At 49.2% G+C, this 5838-nt stretch overlaps 1 pseudogene; it reads left to right on the top strand.

Annotated features, from left to right (window-relative positions):
• Nucleotides 1–1809: 1809 nt before the first annotated feature.
• Nucleotides 1810–2750, top strand: LOC119259852 (zinc transporter ZIP1-like; annotated as a pseudogene).
• The last annotated feature ends 3088 nt before the right edge of the window (nucleotides 2751–5838 follow it).

Here is a 5838-nt window from a genome sequence, read left to right as displayed (position 1 = left end):
AAATAATAAATACCACAACTGAGACATATCAGAGGAGTTGTGGGGGTGCAGAAGAAAAAATGCATAATTTTGCCTGGCAAAAGCCTTTCCGGATTGGCAATCACCGTGAATGAGCATGAACGATTCTTCCACTTGGAGAATGGGAAAGGACTTTCTAGGATAATGACGTGGCTTGAGCACTGGCTCAGAGGAGAAGGCAGTGTTGTGGAGCCCGTGGTCATGTATATAAAATATAGGCGATAAATGGCTAAATGACCAGAGGTGAGGCTGGAAAAGCAGACAGGAGGCAGGTGGCCCTGTCACAGTCAGCGTGGAGCGAAGAAGAGTCCCAGCATGTCAGGCCCCCCGATACCCTCTATCCCAACGCTGACAACCTTGGCAAGAACAGTCACGTGAGGGCACTGCTCAGTCACCATGGCAAGTGTCACTTTGGTTTATTAATGAATTAACTTTTATAATTTGTCAGCATTTCTAGTGTGATGGTTAATTTTCTGTGTCAAATTGATTGGCCACAGAGTACCCAGGTTAAACATTATTTCCAGGTGTGTCTGTGGGCATGTTTCCAGATGAGACTACCATTGAATCAGTGGACTCAAAGCAGATCGCCCTCCCCTGTACGGGTTGGCATAATTTAATCCATTAATCTACTGAAAGCCTGAACGGAACAAAAGGCAGAGAAGGAGGCATTTACTGCTTTTTTCCTGCTTCATTGACTGAACTGGGACATCGCATCTCATCTTCTGTCCTCCAACTGTGACTTATACCGTGGGCTCCCTGATTCTCAGGCCTGAACTTGGATTGAACTCCACCACCACCCATTCACAGACGGCAGATCATGGGCTATCGCAATCTCCATAACTGCATGAACCAATGTCTCACAGTAAGTGTGTGTGTGTGCGTGTCTGTGCGTGTGTGTCTGTGTGTGTGTTCTGTGCACCGGAGAAGCCTCATGGTACTAATACGTCCATGTAGCATGACAAATTGCTCTGTATATGCCATAAATTTTTCTCAGATCCTGAGAACGCTGAACTGAGGTTCTCGCAGGACCAGCAATCTTTCAGAAACAGTGTCCAATCCGCTGCCCCACTCCTGGTGCTCCTGACATGGGCTCCCAAGCTAAAGAAAAATCACACAAACATTTCAACTGATGCCAGTAAAAATCTGGGAATCCATCCCAGCTGTGCCCTTGACACCATCTCACATGTTAGCGAAGGTGTTTCTTGATCACCACCATTTCCCTGAGTCCCACCTTTCACTGCCTTTCTCTCCCAAGGACATCCTCAAGCCCAAGACAACTTGATGGCTGACAGGTGGGGCTTGTTTGTTCTTCCTCATCTCCCACCGCCTTTAACTCGCAAGGATACTTTTCAATACCATGTCCTTCTTAGCCTGACTGGACCTTAATTGTGGGTTATCTCCATTCCTCACCCTCCTGATATTCTCAGCCTCTCTCTTTCCCTCTTTCACCTTTCATCCCACAGCAAGGGGAAACCAGACAGTTGGCATTGCAGCTGGCCCTGCTGAGGGGGATGGTTTAAATAAGTGTGGCTGAAAATGGTAGAATGCATGAGTAGATATCCCATGAAGAGCTAAGACAACCATGAACTGAAGCTTAGGAGAGCCTTCTCAAATAAGACCTGGTCCCTGAATAGGCCCTGGGTGGACTCTGTCAGTTTGGGGAGCAAGGAGTCAATAAACTGAGCACTGATTTAGGAACATTTGGGGGCAACCGAATGTATGTCATGTAGTAAGATTCAGGTAGTAAGACCCAGATGAGGTCTGAGAGTCACCGGAACTGCTGCAGCCACCATGAGGCCCTGGGGAGAGCCAGATCCCCTGGTGTGGCACCCAGAGGCAGTAGCCTTGGAGCCCCCAGTGCCAATAGGACCGGAGGTAAAATCGGGGGTCCTGGTGCTGCTGCTGGGGCTCACTCCCATCCGCAGCCTGGTAACCCATTCTGTGTGCTATGCCAGCCCAGGGCCAACTCCAAAGACTCTGCCTCCCGCCAAAACCCTGAGCAGAGTAAGCTGTTTCACAGGGGGTGTCTTTCCACCACCTATCTCCTGAACCTGCTGCCTGACCACCTGGCTGCCACAGATGAGGCCCTGGCAACCTGCATGTGGCGTTCCAGTTACCCCTACAAGAGCTCATCATTGCCATGGACTTCTTCCCAGTCCTGTGATGGAGCAGATCTCACTGGCTTACAGGGAGCAGTAGGGGCCACCACTTTACAAGGAGACTAGGGCTCTGCTAGAAACAATGAATAATGGGCTGCAGCACTGGCATGATGGGCCAGGCGCCCCACAGGTGAGCAGAGCCTCAGCATCCCCCTTGGCCTTGGGTGCCTGTGTACTGGTCTTCTCCCTTGCCCTGCACTTGGTGATTGAGGGGCTGGCAGTGGGGCTACAGTGAGACTGGGCACAGGCCATGGAGCTTTGCTACTCCACAAGCATATTCTGACAGCTTGCAAAGCCACCTGTGAGCATAAGTGGTGGCCTTGCTGTGGGATATTGCTCTCATGGGTGACACCTCTGGGCATTGGGCTGGGTACAGCTCTGGCAGAGTCAGCTGGGCCACTGCACCAGCTGGCCCAGTCTGTGCTGGAGGGCATAGCAGCTGACCCCTTTCTATATCACCTTCCTGGATAGTCTGCCTCAGGAGCTGGCCACTTCCGAGCGGAAGATCCTCAAGTCATTCTGCTCCTAGCAGGCTTTGCCTTGCTCACTGCCCTGCTCTTCATCCAAATCTAGGAGGCCTCAAGAAGGGAAAGAGAGGTTGAATAACAGATGTCCATTACCTTGCACCCCTCTCCCAGTGTGTAGGGTATAGGAAGGACTGGGGGAGGGCAATACTGAGGACCAAAGAGCTCTCTGGGAGGTAGGGATGGAGGTTTCGGACATCTGACCAATGAAAGGAAAGTGGGAAGAACCCCAGGCCCAAGGGGCGAGGGATGGCCATGTCACTAGACATGTTCAAGGCACATTAGTAGGGGGAAGACACTGACTACTAGAACGGTAGGTCAGACACTGCATATAGGCACAAGCTGACACTTGGGAAGTTGGGTGTGGGCACCCAGCATCTGTGAAATAGTGGTATAGGGAGTGCCTAGGCCTGGAGGCAGCAGGCCAGTTGATTCTAGCCTGATCCAGGCCCTCTTCTACTTTTCTTGGCTCCTATTCTCAAATGTATCTCCTGCTTCCATTCTCCCTAGGGACTAGTGCCAAATGGGCTCTTCTTGCCAGTTTTGGTATCCTCTCTGTCTTCTTTGGCCCTGCTCATGTCTCTATTTTTAAAGTTCCAAATAAATATTCCTCTTTCTTGAAACACATTGATGGCACTGAGCCCCGACCTGCGTGTCAGCGGAGGGAGCCTGCTTGCTCTTTATTTGAGTCCCACATACCAGGGTCAGGCAGAAGTGTTTGCTGAAGTGGGGTTGGGGAGTATTGGCAGATCCAAGGCCCCCCTACCACTGCTGCATCCTAGAAATAAGGAAGATTGACATGGTACCCCATGCCCAGGTGATAAACACTGAGCTGCCAAGCCTTTTTCACACCAGAGGAGTCCAACGGAGAAGGGACAGGCTCACACCCACAGGGTTATTTTTGGGTAGGGCAGGCTGTGCATAGGGCCATATTCTCTAGAATATATTTTACTACCCAACCTGTTTTGGGACATGTTACCCAAATAAAAAATGTTTCTATAAAAAAAATTTTTTTAAGTTTGGGGATTCCTGATGGTTCATCTCTAGAAAGGCCAGAGTGAGGGGCCTCCCTTGTAGCCTAGAGGTTAAGTCTCAGCGTTATCACCACCATGGCCTGAGTTTGATCCCCAGCCAGGGAGCTCCCCACATGGCACAGCAGACCTCTCCTATCTTGCCCGCTGCTCCCCTCAGCAGTGTATTTCATAGATCTACCTGTTCTACTCCCCATTCTGTCTCTGGTGAATCCTCTCACCCCACCCGCTACACCTCTGGCCTACACCCCAGTTCTATGCAAAAATAAATAAATAAATTTTTAAAAGAAAGGCCAGGGTGGCCCTGGGACCCTTCATTAGCAGGTTTGGAGGATGTGGAACCCCAGAGCTGAGGGCCGTAAGCAGCCTCAGAGATTTAGAAAAACCTTCTGAGTGCTGTCGTCCTTCCTCCCTGCATCCTGCGCATATGCAGGTCCATCCACATCAAACCCACACCCTTCTACCCACCTAACATCTTCCTGTGCAGACCATCTTAAAAAACTAGCTGTGCCCAGAGGCTCATTCTCTAGGAGTTTTTAACCTAGTTTGCATTTCAAGAGAAAATTAAATTGCATTCCGTGATTTTCTTTATATTTACCTCTTCTACTGGCTGGCGCCAAGCTGCTGAAACCCTCACCACAATAAACCTCTTCTCTTTGAAACAGGAAGTGCCATTTGGCCCAGCCTAAAAGGAGTGGTCCTTCTAGTCCCCAGGAGGAGCACCACCCAAGATTGGCTCTGGTGCCTCCCTCTGCCCTCTCTTTGGTCTGAGGGGGCTGTAGGGTGGGATCTGGCTTCCCCAGAGGAAGCAGAGGAGTAACTTTCACTTAAAGCTTCTCTGTAGCTAGAACTGGCAGAGCTAAGTTCATGTTGGCTGGGGAAAGACCAGGGTCCTGGTCTCTATAACTTTTAGTCTAAAAGAGATTGAATGTCCTCTGTGAAGCCAACTGAAGGCTTGGCCATGGGTTCTTTGTGGTGACTGTTGGGATGGGAGGAGGAAGGTCTGAGGGTGGACAGGCAGGAAGTATAGAGCTGTCCTTGGCCTTGGTGACAGCAGGAGTTCACAGACTCCTATCAGTAGCAGCTGGTTGAGACTCTTCCCTCACTCCCAGTCTCTTCTCAGTTGACAAAACTACTGCCCCAGCTGGAGACAACTCTACCCGAGGTGGTGTGAGGGCAGGTCAATGGCACTTTGTGAAATTTCAGGCTCACCTTTGGCCCTCATGTCTAGAATCTTCCTCTCCCTCTCTCTAACCTCAACAAACCTAAAGGAAGGAGGGGTGAGACAAAGGGATGGAGGAGGAAAATAGGAAGAAAAAAAAGATGGAAAGGTTAGATAGGGTAATCCATTGTCTTTACCCCCATTCATTTCGCTAAATAATATTAAGTCACAGTAGATTAAGGGTTTGGGTATCTTTCTATCCAATCCTGGTTTCACATTACCCTGGGGAAAAAATAGAAAGATAAGTGCAAAATAATTTGGCTAAAGTGCAGAATTGTTTATTATTTGCCCAGGAGTGCCCAAGGTAAAGCTGGATATAGAGCAGAACCGAGGGAAAGTGAGAGAGACCTGTGCTGTCATCACTCTTGATTTGCTCTGGGAATCAGTCTGACAGGAAAAGATCAGTAAAGTTGGCTTTGTTTCATCAAACAGGTTGTTCAATAAAAAAAAGACTATATTGGGGTCTCCCCTGTGGCTCAACGAGTTGAGCGCAGCACTGTGAAGCTGTCCACAGCCTCTGCAACACGGGTTCAATTCCTGGCCAGCCAGAGAGATTTCCACATGGCGCAGCAGACAGCTCCTGTCTCGCCCGCTGCTCCTCTTAGCAGTGCTTTCGGACTATCTGCCTGTTCTGTTCCCCACTCTGTCTTTGGTGAATCCTCTCACCCTCCCATGCCTCTTGCCTGTACCCCAGCTATTGTATAAATAAAATCTTTAAAAAAATATATTCATTCAAGCAGCCCAATTTGCCATTTCTCTTGGGAGAAGATATTATATATGAATAGTTTGGTCAGACTGTGATGCTCTATAAAAATGTTCATTTTTTTCTTTCACATTGTAAGCAAGTCTAGAGTCCAGGCACAGTGTAGACTAGTAATTTTAAG

Source organism: Talpa occidentalis, unplaced genomic scaffold (assembly GCF_014898055.3).
Source record: "Talpa occidentalis isolate TD23 unplaced genomic scaffold, MPIMG_talOcc4v2.1 talOcc4.5, whole genome shotgun sequence".
NCBI lineage: Eukaryota > Metazoa > Chordata > Mammalia > Eulipotyphla > Talpidae > Talpa > Talpa occidentalis.
Note: the sequence above shows the minus strand (reverse complement) of the source record. Positions and strands in the feature narration are given on the sequence as shown.